Source organism: Castor canadensis, chromosome 15 (genome assembly GCF_047511655.1).
Source record: "Castor canadensis chromosome 15, mCasCan1.hap1v2, whole genome shotgun sequence".
NCBI lineage: Eukaryota > Metazoa > Chordata > Mammalia > Rodentia > Castoridae > Castor > Castor canadensis.
Window position 1 is genome coordinate 12,065,863 of NC_133400.1, and position 20,125 is coordinate 12,085,987.

Sequence of the window (20,125 nt, forward strand, 5' to 3'; positions counted from 1 at the left end):
TAGTATGAGTCCAATTAGAGCATGCAAAAACTAATAGATTCTGGAAAAAAATCAGAACAGTGGTTGTCTCTAGGGACAAGAGTGGAGGCAGAGATTGACTGAGAAGGTGATGAGAGAATTTTCCAGCTATGTCAAGCAGAGTTTGGGTTATACACGTGCATGCATTTGTTAAAATTCATCAAATATACAGTTCAGATTTGAGATTCCATTGTTTGAAAATTTTACTTCAACCAGAAGTAAAGAAAAGTAAAGAAAAACCTATAAGCAAATACTAAACTGTAGCTAGTGATATACCTGCTGAAGTCTTTAAAGGGAAGTGTGCTGACGGCTGCATTAAAATAATATGCATCGAAAAATAAGATACATGGGTTAAACTTCTTCCAACTTTTCTATATGTTTGAAATTTTCACAATGAAACACTGGACAAAGTGTCAAGCAGTGAGCTGAGCTGTGAGGGCCAGTTGAGCAGAGAAGGTGTACATGCTAGATAGTTTAGCTACTTTAGTCAGGAAAGGTCTGGAGAGGTGACAGGTGAGTAGAGACCTTGATCTATTAGCAAAGTGAGAACAGAGTGTCTAGGTGCCATGAGAACAAGGGCTACCAGTAGGGAACAAGGGATGCACTGAATCTTTGTGTACACTCACATACCTTTCCTTTACTTGGATAGTGAATGGATGTTTTGCCTGAGTACAGGATTCTTTTGCATTCCTTTTATCCTTAGTGGTCTATAGATGATATTACACCATCTTCTAGCTTTTTAGTCTTGCAAACAGGAAATCTGAGATCAATGTGATTTTTTTTTCCTTTGTAAATAATTTGTTCCTTTGGCCTAAAAGTTTCAGATTTTTCTCTTCATCCTAAGAGTTCAGAAATGTTATCAGAATATGCTTAGGCATATTTTTTTTGTCAGTTTCAACATGCAGACCCAGGTCTTCCTTCTTTAATTTTCTTCTATATGTTCATTATTTCTCCTAGTGCTAAGTCATGAGTGTTATTCACCAATTATTTCTGGCTTTCCTCCTTCCAGCTATAGAGTAAGGCTGCATTTGCCTGCTTCTTTTAAAGTTAAGAGTAGATTTGGGACTTACTTTAGCCAATGAAATGTGAGCAGAAGGAATGCAGATTTGAGGAACCAGTGCATGATTAACCAAGTTACTTGCAAAGCTGCAGTGATTAGAGAAGGAAGTGTTGAGAAAAAACTTCCATCAGCTTGGGTCCCTGAGTGACAACTGCCAAGAGTGGACAGAGCCTCCTCTCTTGACCTGCACTGCATTGCAGCATGGGGACAAATAAATGTGTTAGGCTGAGCTCCTGAGATTCTGGGATTATTTGTTAATACATTATAACCAAGTCCTAGACTACTCTGACTTACACATCTTTTCTCTAGCTTTTTCTCCTAGTCCTCCTGCTGTTTGTATGCCATGTGTCTCTTCCTCCATACCTCACAGCATTTTCTCTGGAGCTTTTTAACTCCTTCTGAGCCCTGCCTGCATGCCCCCTGCTTGGCTCAAAGAAGTGAACAGCTGGCATTGAGTGTCAAAGAGATGGACATGTGTTCTAGCCACTACCTTCCCAGAATCCTATCTGCTTGCTCATATTCTGCTCTTTAAATATACTTAAATCCTCAATCTACAACATACTTGTCACTTTCAATGTCTCTCTTGCATACTGATAATCCAACATATTGTGCTTATTCATTTTCTTCTGTTGGGGTTAGGATTCCCAATTTTTATCTACTACAAAGAATCTCTCAGGAGTGATCTCTATTTTTTAAGCACACTATATTCCACCCCAATATATTTTTGCATTTCTGCAAAAACACATTTTTTTATTTCTACATTCTGCACTGACTGGTCTGGAGGCAAGAGAACAGGAACCAGAAAAGAAACAGACTTTGCTAGTTACTTGCTAGGTGGCCTTGTACAGGCTACTTAGTATATCCGTGCTGTCCAGAAATGCTTTAAATAGATTCATGAGTGCTCCTTGTAGGGCAAGGCAATGTGAAATGTGGGGTAGCTCCCTTTCCAGCGGCATACAGTACTGCTCACATCAGAGGCTTGCTGGCAAAATCTGTGCAAGGAGATTTCCAAATGAAAAAAATTAGCTGCACCTACATACTGTATTTGTGGATTCTAAGATGCCATAACTTGTTTATTTATTTATTGTAGTAATAGGGTTTGTACTCAGGGCCTACAATTTAAGCCATTCCACCAGCCCTTTTCTGTGATGGGTTTTTTTGAGATAGGGTCTCATGAACTATTTGCCCAGGCTAGCTTTGTACTGTGATCCTCCTGATCTCTGCCTCATGAGTAGCTAGGATTATAGGCATGAGCCACCAGCGCCCAGCTACATGTCCTAACTTGTAAGAAGCACCATTACGAACCTTCAAGAGAGGGAGAAAACAGCTAACAATTATAATTTTAAGATGTGATTATGTAGCACAGCATCATTTTCAAGTTGCTAAATTGTGAGATGTGCCTTAGAACCAATGAGCATATGAGAAATACATATTTGAACAAATACACAGACTCAATCACATACTCAATAAAGTTATTCCTGTTCTCTTGCTACAAATCCAAACAGGCTCAGGAAAGATGTCTACAGCTAGGAACAAAGGAAAGAACTGCATGGTGTGCACATGGAAGGGCCCAGGACTCAAACCCACTCCTCAGGTGGCAAATCTAGAATGCAACAGCAGCATTCCAGCCACCTGAAGAACAAGAAGGGCAGGAGTTCAGGCTATTCACTGGTCCTCTTCTCTTTAACCCTCTAACCAGTTTCTTTAAGATATGAAGGGCTGGTTGGGAGGGAAAGGATGGGGGTTGGGTAGGAAAAGGACTGATGATTTGATGACATGAACATGAGCACGAGCAAGTGCAGAAGATGAACACATCAGTGAATCAAGTTCCCCACCTCTGGCTAAGATGTATGTTGATTTACAATTCCTTGTCACCTGGGCAAGTTTAAGGGCAACCAATTACCAACAAAAAAGTGTCTCCACGGGAACATTTGGCTTATTATCTTGGAGATGTCTTATTTAAAGGATAGACCATCTGTTGAAAGAGGAAGATTGTCCAGTATCCAAAGATCAAGCCAGAATTTCTTCTAGTTCTAAGATATTAAGGATTATCAAAAAGCTAGGCAATCAGGATAGTTAGGTCTGGCCAGAAAATGCTTATTTAGCTGAATACCATGTTCTCCTTTCACTTTACCATCCCACCTCCATTTCAATCTCCAACACATCACACACCTATGCCCCGTGGACACAATACTCATGACCACCGTTGGTGTTTGGGCAGTGTTGAAGAACACTCTTAAGACTGAGCTGAATTTCTCAGCCTATTCCCCATAAAATCAGCAGCAATGAGTAGGACCAATGACCACACTCCCCCATAAAGCAAAAAGCAAACAAAAACTTCCCCAAAACTCCAAAACCAAACAAAATAAAAAACAAGGAAACAAATAAACTGGTCTCTACACAAAAAAAGGCAATTATCAGCGCCCAGATGATTTGTGGACTGTCTCTACATTACACCAAAAAGGAGCATCACTTCTTCCATCATGAAGGTGGCTAATATTGGAGCAAGACATCAGCTTAGCAGGGTAAGCCTCACTCATAGAAGGTTCTCCCAATAGACTTTCCAAGAGAAACAGAACTGGCCAAGGAATTGCCCTGCAGCAGGCTTGATTCTCCACTGGATATAGGTAAGACTGTTTTCCAAATCCTGTGGTCTTTACTGATGTAGTTAAAAAAATCTCAACTTTTAAGTATCCCCTTTTCTTATGCTGTGTGTGTGTTTGAAGGAGAAAAGAAGAGTTAGGAACAGGAAAAGAAAAAGGAAGGAAAGTCACACAGAGAATCTATAAAGGACCAACAGTTTATTTAGGAGTTCCAAAAGGTTTTGTTCACTCTGGCTGACTGCAATTTTTCACTGACCAAAAGAATATGTTTGAACACACTACTGGATCATGTTCAGCATAGTATCTGACTCACCAGCAAATGGACATCACATTCACATCCAAGTGACTGCTGCTGTGGAATGAGACCGTTTGCCTGCACTGTGCATCTTAATGTAGATTAAGGCCGACAGCCCTGGCCTTCATGTCACTGGAGGTCCACTAAAACGCCCTTCCACAGATCCCACTATAATCCCAGGTTGCAGAGTACTTGTTGCTACATTCATTTCACAAACACTATCAGTCAAGCTTGACCCTAGCACATGGCAATATATCAGGCTGGGCTTTGTGTTTGGACCTAGACCTGGCCCTTTATCAGAGAATCCTCTGCTGAGCTGTACCTCCAACGCTGAAGTAGATGGAGGCAGGGCCTCAGATGAGGCCACATAGGCCACAACTGTGTTTTGAAATGGCATCTAAAGAGGAAGAAACCAAAAGAGTAGGATGGAGTTGTGCTAGAAGCTCAGCAGCAGGATAGCAGTCAACTCCGTCAAAGAGAACTGCAAGGGTAAGAGAAGGCCTTCATGCTTCAGGTCTTGCTTTTCTGTCACTTCAGTTATGACAATCATTGAGGAAGAGGTGGAAGTCTGGTTTCTCTTCAGATCGTATAAATCTTTCGCCTTTTACTGAAGATTACCATGTAGAGAAAGAAGTGGAAAGACCTTAGAGTTATGAGGAACTGGCCAAAGGGCCAAAACGAATTTCCTGGAGAGACTCTCTGAACACAAAGCACATAAATTCTAAGCTCCCTTAAAAAGTGCATGGCTCCACTAAAGCATGTAAAGTGTCCTACTGTACTATTTTTCTTCTCCTCTGGCTCAGATCACTTGAATTTGGTAAATGAGAATGGGAGGGAGAAGTGGGAACAAAGAAGGTAGAGGAGGAGACTCCAACATGGTAATAACACTGCATAAATCTTTACTATAATAGATTCAAGGTGTGCTTGCTTCAGCAGCACATATGCTAAAATTGGAACAATACAGAGAAGATTAGCATGGCCCCTGCACAAGGATGACACGCAAATTCGTGAAGCGATCCATAATAAAAAAAAAAAATAGATTCAAGGTTAAGAAAGTTAAGGGCTTCCCAATGATAACAAGTAATCTACCAGGCAAGCAAATGGTCTGTAATACAAGTAACATCAGTCAAGCCTATGCCAGCGGACAGAATATTAAGCCAGTAAGTAGTCTCTGTACTGGACCTTACAAAAATGCTTATGAAGTAAGAAGACCAGATAAAATGGAAATTCCTTCCTCATTCTGACATTTTGCCCTGAAGACCAGTTTTACATTGATTTTGACATTCCCTCATTTCAAGTCAGCACATCAACATCCCAGAGTATTGGTTTCAAGAACATAAATATTGACAAATACCATGGAAAGAATTAAAAAAACAAGCTTCCAGATAGAACAGAAAAACAGATCTGGACTTAGAACTCTTAGTGTTCAAGCACTGCCTCTTCTAATCACAAGTAATGTAGCTAAAGGCAAGTCACTTCACCTTGCTGAGATTCTGTTTTCCCATCTGTAACAGGAATAATTTTATCAATCTAGCCATTAAGTCAGAACATATGTGTACACAGCTTCAATATGTGATAGGCAGAATGATGCCTCCCCTGACATCGACATCCCAGTCTTCAAAACCTATGAATGCTAACTTACAAAGAGAAAAGGACCATGCAGATGTGATAAAATAAAGATCTTAAAATGGGGAAACTATTTAGGTGAGCCTGATATAATCCTATGAGTCCTTACAAGGGAAAAAGAGGAGGCAGGAGAATCAGAGAAAGAGATGTGACCTCAGAAGCAGTCAGAGAAAGATTTGAAGACGTTCTGCTGATGGCTCTGAAGATGGAGGAAGGGGCTGTGAGGCAAGGAAAGTAGGTGGCCTCTAAAAGCTGCACAGGCAAGGAATGGATTACTCTCTAGAGTTCCAGAATGCAACCTGCCAACACCTAGCTTTTAACATAGTAAAGCCATTTTATTTCATATATATCTGGGTATGAAACCCAAGGCCTTGTTCATACTAGGCAAACACTATACCACTAAGCTACACTCCCCAGCTTACAAGACAATTTTAGGTTTTTCATCTCCAGAAGTATAAGAAAATAACTGTGTTGTCAAATTTGTAATAATTTCTTACAGCAACAAAAGAAACTAATACAAAATGTTATAGGAAATATGGCTATTCTACCAAAGAAGCAGACTGAAAAAGGAAAGAGTTGGTGGGGCTCCTTGCTCTTGCTAAGAATTATGAAGCAGAGTGTTTTAGTCAGCTTGGGCTGCTTTAACTAAATGCCACACTGGGTGGCTTAAACAACATCTTACAGTCACGGAGGCTGAGAAGTCTAAGATCAAGGTGTGAGTAAATGTGTCTGGTAAGGGCCCTCTTCCTGGTTTGCAGACAACAGCTTTCTTGCTGTGTCCTCATGTGGTGCCCAGTGTAAGTGTCTCTTCTTCTTCTTCTTAGGGCCAACCCCGTGGTGGTACTCCACTTCACAACTGGATCTAAAATCAATCACTTCCTGAAGGTTCCACCTTCAAACACTGTCACACTGGGGATCAGGGCTCCAACACGAATTGGGGATCGGGGGTGGAGCACAAGCATTCAGTCCACCCAATGATGGCACATTCTCTTGGGACTCCACTGAACACGTAGCTATTGGCCATACTCAGATAGTATCAGTAATCAAGTCAGTCAGTCCACTCATATTTATCTAGCTAATAAACGGTAAGGAAATATGGCAAAACATAAAATACAATTTTACTCTTGGTGAACCAATGACCCACTGAGGGGAGGAGAAAAGGGCCACAGAGCTCTCATTCTTACTGTGATTTTCAAGGTCTCCAGTGGCCAACTCATGAATGTATCTAATGCACAACTTCTTGGCCTAGACACTCCTGGGATGGACTCAGGATCCATCAACCTCTAGAAGTCATACATCAAATTCTCAGGGAGAGGAATGGATTCACATTTAGATTATTAAAAAGACCAGGGTTTATAATTCAAAATTTCAGAACACAGGGGGGAGAAATGACCCAAGCATTGTATGCACATATGAATAATAAAAAAAGAAATAAAAAAAAATTTCAGAACAATCTGTATAACAAGAGAAAGATTATAGAGAGATTAAAGTGTATGTTCTTTGGTGGAATTCTGAAGGAAGAAGAAAACTGAACCAGGCCTCCAGGACTCTATACTTCATGACCAGGGTCACTTAGTATTTGTGAAAGCATGTAAGAGGGTCGTTTACAATGACTCCCATTAGACTCATTTTCCCTGTTTGGGTCAGTATACATGTGACTTTCCCCACCTTACACAGCTCTATCAATCCCACCTGCACCTCTGGCAGGTGCTTCATTTACAGTGAAGTACCTGGAAAGAGTTGTCTGCAATGACCATCTTCACTTCTCTTCTTTCAGTCCCTCTTGAACCTATTCCAATCTCCAAAACCTCCTTTACCAAGGTCACTAATGACTTCCACAAGACAGCATCCTAAAGTCAGTACTTTTCTTTCTTCTTCATTTTTTTTGGGGGGGCAGTACTAGGATTTGAACTCAGGACTTTGTGTTTGCTAGGAAGACACTCTATCACTTGACCCACACCCACAGCCCTTTTTTGCTTCATTTATTTTTCAGATAGGGTCTTGCATTTTGCCTGGGGCAGGCCTCAGCCGGTGATCCTCCATCTAAGTCTCCCTATTGCTGGGATTACAGCATGCGCTACTATACCTGGCTAAAATCAATTCCTGAACTCTCAGCAACATGTGAAAGGTAGCCCTTCTCCCCCACCTGCCTACTCCACACCAGTGTCATACTGCTTGCTTTTTAGCTCCTCTCTCTGACACCTACCTAGACAACTCATCTAGCATAGCCCCTATTCTCACCCTCAGCCCCTACCTGTCAGCTTTATTTTCTTCTTAGCACTCATCACCACTGCACCTGCTGTCTGTCACCCTATTACAATATAAGCTCCTTGAAGGCAGAATCTATTTCTTTTACTGCTGTATTCCCAGAGCCTGGCATATGAGAGGCTCTTGAAAATTTACTAGATGAATGAATATCACACTTCGTGGAACTGTGTGAAAAAGGCCCAGCTGTACAACCGGAAAGAGATAACAAATTAAGGCTATGTTAGCCTGTTGTTTGAGTCCCTTCCTAGCAGAGGCTGCCTTTTACCACTCAAGGTTCCAGCAACTGCCACATCACGGTGAGGGTTAAGTGAGATGGGGAAGTGTGTGCAGCAGAATGTCAGTTATGAACACACTGTGGTCATGCTGCTTCCTGCCACCCGTGGTTCCAATAAGGGGCACAGATAACAATCACATGTGCATGTGCACAGACTGTGGGTACCCATGCTGTGATGTGGGTGGGAAGGGATCTGTTTCAGTTGTCACCTGGGCAAGCCTTGACAGTACTGTGGCAGTCCCTGCCCCCATGCTAAACCAAGGCATGTTGGGCTAGAACAACCTGCAGTTTCTAATTCCTCCTGCTAACAAGAGCAGGTGGGGCCTCTTCATCTACTCTTCTCCCCACCCTACCCCTGTGCACCTGGAAGTGCCCGGAGTGCAGCCAGCAGCAGGTGACCTGGATTTACTACCCCAGACAGGGGATGGCAAGAGACCCAACAGCCATTTTCTGAACAATGGAAATGCTACAGCAGTCTGATAAATTTCCTTTATGAACCCCCTTTTTATAACGGTAATTTTCAAGCAAACAAAACTGGACTATATGAGCTCCCAGGAACTCATCAATCAGCTTCAACAATGATCAGCTCAAGTAAGTCCTGTCTCGTTTTCCCCTGGGGGTCCTTGTCTTGGGTTGCCAGGACAATCTGGTTTAAACATGTTGCTCTGGTGTAATTAACAGCTCTCTCTTTTAGTCTCAAATGAGCTTGAGATTGGATAAATTATATGGCCATCTGATCTTTACCCTACCTACTCCCCCTGTACCAGATTATTCTGAAGCAAATTCCAGATATAAATATTTCATGGTGTGATAGGAAAAATTTAAATAAAAGGCCACACCCCTTAGACATTCACTTCTAGAGCATTGTGCTGTTTCTTCTAAAGACTCTTGCTATGGGTTTTCATGTCTCACAGCAAGAAGTACAGTGACAGGCAGGCTGGAATGGCTTTGTACTGGCAGGGCACCCACCCTGTAGCTTGGTGGCCACAGCTTATGGATGGGGCTGGCATATGCTTGGAGAAGCCAAATGTGTGTTTATGCCAGTCTGACTCTACTATATCATTTGCCTCTATACCACACTGCCTCCAACAGGATCTAGATGTAGGAATGGACTCAGGACAGCAGAATGGACCTTGGCAGTCATGGCTCATATTATACATGGGTGCAGAGAGGCAGCATGAATTTGAACAATTCAAAGTGAATTAATGCAAACCTCAAACAGAATAAACCCACAACAGAATTAAAGCCCCAACTTTTCTCTCAGCTGGCAACTGAAGAAATCTACCTTCTTTACACTAATGGGAAAACAGGGAGACATGGGACACAGTCACCTCTTCTTAGTCCTCAGAAGAGACAGTTCTAGAAAGTTCACTGGTCTATGATCCAGCACCCCAATTCTGGGTTATGTTCCAGAGAAAGCCTCACACATATCAATCAGAAGACAACAAAGAATGTTTGCCACAGCATCATGTCAGGAAGCCCAGGAGCGCCCCGTGGGGAATGGGCAGGTGCCTCATACAGCACGAACACTATGATCCAGTACAGTGGGCCCTCTACATACATCAGCAGCAGGCACAATAGACTCAATGTATACAAGGACAGATCTACAAACAGCACTGAGTTGAAAAAAGAAAAAAGAAAAGGAAACAAAAGAAATGGCAGCACCATGCCATTTACTTGAGTTAAAAACATATGCACACATATGGCTGGGTGCAGATGGCTAACTCCTATAATCCTAGCTACTCAAGAGGCAGAGATAAGGAGGATCATGATTCAAAGCTAGCCCTGGGCAAATAGATCATGAGACCCTATCTCAAAAAAAAAAACCTAGCACAAAAAAGGGCTGGTGGAGTGCATGGTGTAGGCCCTCAGGTCAAGCCCCAGTGCCATAAATAAATAAATAAATAAATAAATAAATAAGTAAAATGGAATGAAGGTGTGGCTCAAGTAGTAGAACACCTGCTTTGCAAGTGCGAAGTCCTGAGTTCAAACCCTAGCCCCACCAAAAAAAATAAAAAGACATCAGTGCCCCAGCTTAAACTCCAGACATTATGATGCAGAGACAAGCTGCTCCTGCCATGCCCTATGCAAATTCCTGACCCACAGAATCCACAAGCACAACAAACAGCTGTTGTGTGCCACTAAGTTTTAGGACACTTAGTTATGCAGCCACAGTACAGGAACAAACAGATGAAGTATAGTTTACTCACGCAATAGAACCTATTACAGCAAGGTTAATGAAAGGTCTACATCACAATATGGACGGCTTTCACAAATAATGCTGAGTGGGGGGAAGGCAGACCTATGAGCGCATACTATTTAAGTCTATCTACTTAAAGTACAAAGAAAGATCAGGCAAATCTATGCTTCTGCAAGGCAGGGCAGAATTTACCCACTATGGGGCAGTGACAGGGAAAGAGCAAGAGGGATACCCTAGAAATTCAAGAGGTGTTATTATGTGTACTACACCATAATATAGTATGTAAATAAAACTGCAATTAATAGGTTTCCTGGTTTTGTTTTTTGGGGGGTGTTTTGGGTTTTTTTTGGCAGTACTAGGGTTAGAACTCAGCCTCATGTTGCTAGGCACATATTTCACCACTTAAGCCACTCCACCAGTCCTTTTTTAAGATGGGTTTTTTTCAAGATACGGTTTCTGGAACTATTTGCTTGCACTGGCTTCAAACCATGATCCTCCTGAGCTCTGCCTCCTGAGTAGCTAGGATTAAAGCCCAGCTAATAGGTTTCCTTCTTAAGAACACTGACAGGTTGGAGTGGCAACAAATTTGGAAGCTAAAGAGTTAAGAAAGGATCAGATCCGATAGTTCTTTGGTAAGCCACACAGATGATTTGGTGCATCATTTCAAAAACATTGCACACTACCAAACAGTTTTTAGATGACTTTTATTTTAGAAATACCACTCTAGCCACAGAGTAGTAAAAGGATTGGGAGTGTATGAAAGCTTGAAGAGAAGTTAAGGGTTTGCTGCAGTCATTCAGACTACTGCTGGTGAGAATGGAGAGAAGCAGACCTTGATGACCTGACAACCTGTGGTAAACATCAAGGTCCTCTATGCTACTGAGGCTCTGGGCTAGATGCCTAAAGGGCCAGCTGGTAGACCCGGAATCCATAAGGGACATCTGGTCGACCTGACTCTAAACAACTATTTACCCTGGCTACTAAGGATTTTTTGGGGCATCTCCAAATAATTTGTGCTGGGCTGGCAGATAAATATACAGGTTTTTAAAAAAAAAAATCTTTGCAGGGTTCACTCTCTTGGACTTTGCTATTAGTTTAGAAGTCACTGGGCATAGTGGTGCAGGCTTGTACTCCCAGCACTCACTCAAGAGGTGCAGGCAGGAGGATCTTGAGTTCAAGGTTGGCCTGGGCTGCATAGTCAGACTGTCACAAAAAAACATTACCACACAGACCAAAAATCCCAGCAGTCTGAGGAATGAGGATACAGACACAGTTAACAAAGATGTCCAGTTTTAGGCTTGGGCAACTGAGTAAATGGAGGTTTTCATGGAGATATAAATCCTAGAAAGATGGGCTGCTGGAAAGAGGGCAGGGAAGATGATGTTTGTTTTAGACATACCAAGTTTGAAGAATGTGACAGGCTGGGAAATGGAAGTATCTGTTTATCAGTTTTAAGGGGCAGAGGCCCAGAGGGAAGATTTGGATTGCTGACATGGATTAGGCTACAATAATTAAAACAAACAAACAAACAAACAGGCCAATTATGGTGACAGGAACCTATAATCCTAGTTATATCAGGCAGAAAATGGGAAATGGGGAAGATCAAAAATGTGAGACCATATCCAAAAAATAACTAAAAGGAAAAAAAAATCTAAAACAAACAACAAACCCCAAAACAAAACAAAACTCAACCAAGCCTGGGGAGACCAGATAAACCCAGTCTAGAATTCATAAGGATCCAAGTCTGAGCCCTAATGAAGGTAACACTGAAGAGACCACACTGAACACCTGTGCAAGATGGCAGCTATAGGAAATAAAAGAGAGCAACTAACAATAATATTTATAGTACATATCCCCAGGGGTCCGGGGGCAGGGTGACACAAAACAAATTATGTTCCAAAACTGTACGTTATGTACAGTTGTTCTCTTGCTCCCTTCCTTTTTTATTTCTGAAAAGGCAGTAATGCTACTTAAGACTACCTCCTGACTTTAGTGAAACTTAATTAAGATCTTTAAGAAGATGAACCCTGTTCACACCTCTGGCTAGACAGCTGCACAAAATATCTTTTTTCTGAATTTCTTGGGCCTCACTGGTTCCCCTAAGGCACCAGCTAAATTCCATCCATTTGCTGAATGAAGCTAGGGAGAGCCTCACATTTTTTAAAGCAGCCAAAATAACTGGGTGAGACAGCTCTAAACATCTTTTCCAGAAGAGGAAAAGGGTTCAGCAAGTAAATGAAGAAATACACCATGAGAAGGGAAGTCAGTTCTCTACTCTGGCCCAGAGGGCTTAATCTCTGATCACATTTGTGCCTCAAAGACAGGTGAGCTATGGATGCAAAAACGATGAGAGCTTGCTGCACAGGTGCCAGCTCCTAGCCCCAGCCCTTTGGCAGCTGGTGGCAGAGGCCTCAAACACACCTGGAGCAGTCCTTATTCTAAGGTCACACTACAAAACAAGATCACTGTGTCTGTTTGATTTTGCAAATATTTGAGTTTTGCTTTAATAGGTAAAACCAACCAACTAGACAATCTGTAGCGTAGGAGCAGCAGTGTAGATTTGACCACCTCGGCCTCCTGGAAGGGGACTGATCACAGTGTCCCAGCTGCCCACACAGACCAAGACCCTGGCTAGTTCACCTGCGTAACACTTCAAGGCTGTTCTCCCAGCCACTTAAGTATAACGAAGACTATGCATCGATTCGGCCTACCATTCTCCTCCCACCAAAGCCTTGCCTGGCACTCTTGCATTTCCTCTCTTGGGAAATGCACAATGGCATGCAATTCTGAAGTTCAAGACCTGTTCCATTTGACATCTTACACCCACGCAGAAAAGGTTTTTATTCAAAAATATATTTCTGGACTAAAAATATTTTTTGTCAGACTTTTAAAAAGCATAAATGAGATCATGTCATCTACACTCCAGCCTTGCACAAGCTTGGCAGGCAGCTCTACCACTGAGCTCCAACCCCAGTCTTATCTATACTATTTTAAAATCTGTTTTTCTTTTTTTTTTTTTTCTGTTTTTCATTTAAAAACATTATTTCCATAGAAATAATATAAGCTCTCTCATCTCTTTTAAGAAATGTTTATATATATGCTATTATAAAGATATAATTTTATTTGGTTTTAGATGCTGAGTAGTTTTGTTTTTGTTGAACGGGGGTTTGAACTCAGGGCCTACAACTTGACCCATTCCACCAGGCCTTTTTTGTGATGAGTTTTTTCAAGACAGGGTCTCACAAACTATTTGCTCACTCCGTCATTAGGAGGGAGAACATCCTTCCAGGAGCTCCCTGAGAACAACTAAATTTTTTATGCCATGGATTGAGCTCTAGTGGACTTTAGTCCACCCTCACATATCTGTGGGTGGGGTAAGGGGGGTCAGGACAGGACTGGCTGACTGGTGGTGTCACTGCAAGGTGAATGATGTCATGCTGCTGGTTTTTTACCTTCAGGTGGCAGGTGCTGATTTAATCACTCTCCACAGTCCTCAGCATAATGGTCTGAGAAAGCCCTTCCTCTTATCAGGCTTTTTTCAACCACAAGGGCTGCCCCATTTTCCTGCCCCACAGACCCTGTCCCCCATTAGCAACCACTGCAATGTGCTTACAACCTTTAGTTTACAGGTAGGCTTGCAAAATGTGGACAGCCATTTTAACTACATGACTTTTTCATTTTTTTGCCTTTTTCTTCTCCCATACTAGATTCTTCCTTAGGACAGAAATTCTATTTTGTATTTCCTCTGTGGCTTACAATAGCAGGTGTTTAATAATGTTCACTAAGCATTACTGCTCAGTGAATAAATAATGCTCAAATGTTCCATAAACAGGTGTTACGAACATTTTGAGGATAAATGGGGAGAACTGAATATGGACTGCATGTAAGATGATTATTACAGAATTACTATTAATTTTTACAAATTATGATCTTTATATCGTGAGTCTGTAGTAAATGTCCTTTTTCTGAGGGAATACCTACACGTGGCAGTACATATAGACTGCCATAATATTTGTTGGCAATAATGGCACTGATAGGTTTCGGTTCTTACTGCACCCTTAAGCCTCTGTTTTCCAGGGTCACAGTCCTGCCTCAAGTCTAGCTTGAATTCTCCTTCTGCCCCAACCTCCAATCAGCATTGAACCATAAGATCCTAACCAATCATGCCGAGTCTCACTGAGGGGTATTTAAGTCCCTGCCTCCCTCTCCCTCCCTCTCTCTCTCTCTCCTCTCTCTCTCTCTCTCTCTCTCTCTCTTAGTAGTATGGCTTAACAGCTTATAATATTCAACACACCCAGTGCTAAAGTCTCCCTTTCTCTTTTATTTCCCCTTGGTGGTACTAAGGATTGAACCTATGGCTTCACACATGCTAGGCAAACACTCTACCACTAAGCTATATCCCCAGAGTCTTGCTAAGTTGCCTGGGCTGGCCTTGAACTTGTGATCCTCCTGCCTCAGCCTCTAGAGTAGGTAGGATTACAGGCATGCACCACCACACCCCCGGCCTTTTCTTTCTAAAGGTTGACTTAGTCACTCCAAATACATTTAACAATCCAAGTTCTTCAAAAACAAAAACAGTTCAGTACGAATTCTGAATGGGATTATACTCGTGGCAGACTATTATTTTCTAAAGAGAGCTGCACCAGTATTTATCTCACCCACATGACCTTCTTACAATGTGATACTAGCATTCTTCTATGGAGAGATGGCCTCTACGTTCCCTTCTTCCTAGAGTGATCTTTGCACCTGCCTTAACCAACAGAACCTGACAGAGGTGATTCTCTGTGATTTCCAAGGCAAAGTCAAAATAGTAATGTAGCTTCCATCTGGTTCTCTTGAGATGAGAGACCTGGCCAAGTTAACATGTAATAAGTGCTGCTACCTAGAAGGCACCACGCTGGAGAGGTCACATGAAAAACTTACACAGAAAGAGAGATGCCAGAAGCCCAGACATCCCCAACTCCCGAGTCTCCCCAGACCAGGTACCAGGTATGCAAGTGAAAAAGCCTTTGAGGTATCACAGCCACCATCTGACTGCAGCCTCATGAGAGGCTTCAAAAGTCACAAGTGCCTACCAGAGCTGCTACCAAATTCCTGGCTTACAAAAACTGTGAGATATAATGATTACTGTGGGTTTAAACTATTAAATTTTGGGTAATTTGCTACCTCATAATTATTGAAATAACAATGAATTTATAAATCAATGTGAAAGGAATAATATCATCTTTATAATATCAGACCTCATGGAATAATGTAGAATCTTTCCATTTATTTGTATCTCTCATAGCAGTTCTACAAGTCTTGTTAATAAAAGAAATTTCAAGATTTCTTCAGATACTGCTAGCACAGAGAAAAGAAATGTGATTTGATAGATTTATCTTATATCTAACTGCATTGTATGAAAATAAAAAAGTGCTTCTCTCTTCCCTTCTAATTCTTACATTTAAACTTTCTTTTCTTAACCTATTGGTCAGTACCAATAGGATCTCGTGGACTTTTGGCTTGGGCTGGCTTTGAGCCATGATCCTCCTGATCTCTGCCTCCTGAGTAGCTAGGATTATAGGTGTGAGTAACCAGTGTGCAGCTGCTTATAAAGCTTTTCAAGCAATCCCTTTGTTCCCAAGGGTAAGAGCGTCACACTAACAACTTGTAAAATACCCATATGATGAGCTTATTAATAGCTTAAATAATTGGTAAACTTTCTATACACTAATTTATCCACAAATTGAATTTTAAAGAAAAGTAAGTTGCAGAACAATATAGAGTGTGACACCCTTAGAAAACAAAGAAATTCATATATGTTGAGTAAGCAGAAGCAAGGAAACCCTTCTGAACAGGTGTGCCCATGCTGCTCAATGGCTACCTAGTCACCCATGGCAGGGAGACTGGAGCAGAAGAAGAAATGTGACCTTCTTTTAGACACTCTGTACTATTTAATTTTGTGGTAATGAGCTGAAATTACTTTTATAATTATAAAAAAGATTTCATTAAGTTCCTCCACTCCCTAACCCCCACCACAATTATCCCTCCTTGGGATAGCTGAGATCTCAGCTAAAGTCAGAGTGGTTGGGACATAACCAAAACAGCCTGGGTTGGGATACATGGCTTCGGCAGAAGAAACTGGGAGAGTGTGCTGTGAGTGGGAGTAGTCTAAGGCCATCCCCATCTAACATATCCAGGCTTGTAATATGCCAGGCTGCCCAGCCACTTCCTAGCACAGGAGTCATGGCTCCAGGAGCAGCCTAGCACCTTAACTGGCAGACTGCACTAGAATGAGAAGTGAACATCCTCCCTCCAGGCTTTCTTTATCATCTGCTTTCCCCTTCTCTGTTTTCAGCTCTGGCTGCCTACATACTTGTAATAGTAACTATAACTACCAAGGCAATGGGATTGGGATAATTTCTCACTCCATGAAAGCACATTCCCCTTTCCTTATTTTTGTAAGCACAAAGGCTACTGTGCAAGGACTACAGGAACATGTTCTCATGTGAGGTGAATGAGATATACCTCTTTGGCCTGTGTTTCATCATTCTGATTCAGTGGATACCACATTCCTGCACAACCTGGTCTGCAACTCAGTGCTCCCACTGGTGTTGTCCTACTGCTCTTAACTGGGCTCTGCGAGGGGCACAACCAGGCAAATGTGCTAACCAGGAAGCACACACAGTTAGCTGAGGCAGGCTGGGCAGTCTGTTCTTATGAAAAGCTCCTTTGGCTATACTGTGAGAATTGCTGACAGCAGCCAGAAAACGTCTCTGTTCTCTCTACGTAGCAGCTCTATGCTCGCTGCTCATTTAACTTTCCATCCATCCTGGAGGATAAAGACAGGAGAGAGAGTAGTGAGACAGAATATAAGCAGCAGTCACACCTCTGGAGCCACTCACTTCTGGGTGCTTTATCTTCATTTAATCCTGGAACGTCTCACTGGGACCACATCATTATTCCTACTTGACAGATGAGGAAACTGAAGTGCAGGGAGAGGAGGGTAAGACAGCTATGAGTGATTAGATCCCAATCTGGCAGGCTGGCCCCAGGACAGCAGAGAAAGAAATGCCTAGGGCAAGGTAGGAAGTGGGGCAGACAAATCAAAACTCAGGCTTGTTCCTCTTGTTCAGTCAAGGACAATGCAACTGAGTTGCATTAAAATCAGGCCCTGGTCTCAAAGATCAGCTGGTGAGAGACTTGGGTGAGGAAATTTCCAGGATTAATATCCTATATTCCTTGGACAATCTAGAAATAAACAGGAAGAACTATAAGAAATATGGGGAATGGAGCTTGGATTTTAAGAAAATTCCTAAGCTAGGAGACTGACTCCAATCCTTCTCTAGTCCCTCAGATGCACAAGGGAAATCACAGCTAATTCAAAGAAGGCCACTTTCCCTCCTTCACTACTAGACAAAAGCAGTCACTGTTTGTGCCTGGAGTTTTCTCCCTTCTCATTCCTTCTCTGACAGGAATGGGTTCTTCACTAACCCGCTGAGCTGAGTGGTAATGTGCTCACAGGCACTCACCTCTCCTGACATCTGCAGGGTGCTAAGTGACGCAAGACACATAGGGTTCACAAAGTGTTCTGAGTGACATCACAAACTGTATCATTCACTCTTAAAACCATCAGCACATTGCTCACTTTCATCCTTTAATGCAAATATTTTTTTAAAACAAGGTCTTTGGACTAAAATTTAAAACATAAAGATGACATACTACCATATACCTTTTCAAAGCTATGAAACATCACACTCATTCAAGGCAAATACTGACCCCTGTGCCACAGATGCCACATCAGGGAGGGTAAGAGATGAAGGGGATAAGGTAAAAGGAAAACCAGGCAGGCTGTTTATGTTGGAACTGGAATGGAATTAGAGTCTACTGCTTACCTGCTTACCTTCAGAATGTGCACATCCACCCATGCCAGGATAGAGGCATCCTGCCTGGACCTCCTTGATGCTCTCCCTGGCTATCAGGGCAGGAGGACAGAGCTAATGCTTTCCCAGAGTCTGGCTCTGCCTATCCAGCTTGCTGCTGGGATGTCATGGTAAAAAAGGAATAAATAGCACATATATTGGATGTAGATAAGAGGGGCTAAATGATGGGGAAGCTTTGGGAGAGGAGAGCATCTCAGAAGGAGAAATACTTCTTGCTTCTGGATTAGTTGGAGTTAGCAGTCTGGAAAATTTAAATATAAAAGAGGCAGTGGTGACTGGTGGTTGCTGCCAGGGGTTTCAAGTCAAGATTTCAACATACCTTCAAGAATGTGGGGCAGTCTGGTTGGTTTGGGCTAGTAGCTGTTAACTAACTAATATCCCTTATCTCATGCTCCCTCAACTTTGTAACTGAATTGAGGACATCTCAGTTGTTGTTTATTTTGTGGTGCTGGGGACTGAACTCAGGGCCTTGCACATGCTAGGTAAGTGTGCTCTACAATGAGCTACATCCTCAGCCCTCAGATTTTTTTTAAATCAACATGGTTTGCGACTGTTAACCTCAGAAGATTCCTCCTCATTCCTCCCTATACTAGGTATAGGGGAGACCCTCTAGACCTCTTTCCTAGGACTGCTGTGCTGCATTCCTGTTCCCACCACCTCTATTCTCACAGAGATCAAAGACTGAGGAGGACAGCAGTGACACTCATCTTGCCACAGTCACCAAGAGGAGACTGACATGGGCTGTCCCACACACCTAATGCCACATGCATAGATGACAAAATGAACTTAAGGACATGCAGCCAAAGCTGCTATGGAAAGGTAAAGACAAGACTGTGTGCAGTGTTTCACTTAGCTCTCTTAATTGACTCTTTCTGATAAATAATTCATCTCACTTCAGCAACCCTCAACTTTAGCAAAAGGTCAGAGAATTGAGCATGAGCCACTGCAGGTGGAAACCACCAGCTGCCTTCAGAGATGCCTCAGGAGGTTGGTGCTGTAGAGGGCTGTCAATCTCTGACACCCTAACCTCCTGTGCTTAATGCTGTTCTGGTGAGATACTTCAAGGCATTACTCTTCTGAGATGCCTTTAAACACAAAGGGTTCTAAGCATGTTATTACAAATGAGCTAGAACAGGTCTGTCAAAGCAAATTCTTTAAATTGTTTAAATTCTTTTGAAGTTTTTAGACAGCCATTTGCTTAGATTGTTTTATGTAGCATAACAGCAAGAACACAGATATCTTCTGTTGACACTTTGTCAAGTCAAAAGTGTAACCAACCTAATTTTACATTTCTCTCAGAGATTAACACGAGGGAAACATAGCATAAGCCAGCACCTTCCGTAGTCTTACTGGCAGGCTCTTTGGAAAGAGAACTTCTTCCAGTACTACTGCACTGAGGCCACTTGTCACTAAAAGGCCCTGGCCAGGTCAGAAGCTGACACACAGCAGCTGTCTCCTAGATTAGCACTTCAAACCAAGATGGTGGTGAGAAGATTAATTTTGAGCAGAAACTGATAAAATGATAGTTATGTTGGTATGCAGAGATAACTGAGAAGTCCCATACTTTTTATCTTTATGTCTTCTTCCCTTGGTGACGTCTGACTAAAAAAATATCAAATCATCAAATTGCGAGCAAGAATATCAGATCTTCAGTGCAGGGTCTGAAGTCATCGGTGCCCTTTGAAGGAAGTCACCCTGGGCAGACTGATTGAGATCCTTTTCCTTACTTTTCTTTAATTTCTTCCTCATTACAGTTAAGAAACTCTAGAATCCTCACTGCGTAGAGGAGAAATGAGATGATCTCGTAAATCTTCCCTCAAAATCAAGGGATATAGCGCAGATTAAAATCCAGGATTCTC

The 20,125-nt window shown here is 42.2% G+C and overlaps 1 protein-coding gene and 2 non-coding genes across 4 annotated transcripts in view; 2 read left to right on the forward strand and 1 right to left on the reverse strand.

Annotated features, from left to right (window-relative positions):
• Positions 1 to 20,125, reverse strand: part of Znrf1 (zinc and ring finger 1) — a 94,455-nt gene that overhangs the window by 22,516 nt on the left and 51,814 nt on the right. The gene's annotated exons all lie outside the window — the stretch shown is intronic.
• Positions 4,541 to 4,653, forward strand: LOC141417618 (U5 spliceosomal RNA). Its single transcript, XR_012442270.1, has one exon. It is a non-coding gene; the product is annotated as a U5 spliceosomal RNA (small nuclear RNA).
• On the forward strand, positions 4,897 to 5,003 carry LOC141417622 (U6 spliceosomal RNA). Its single transcript, XR_012442274.1, has one exon. It is a non-coding gene; the product is annotated as a U6 spliceosomal RNA (small nuclear RNA).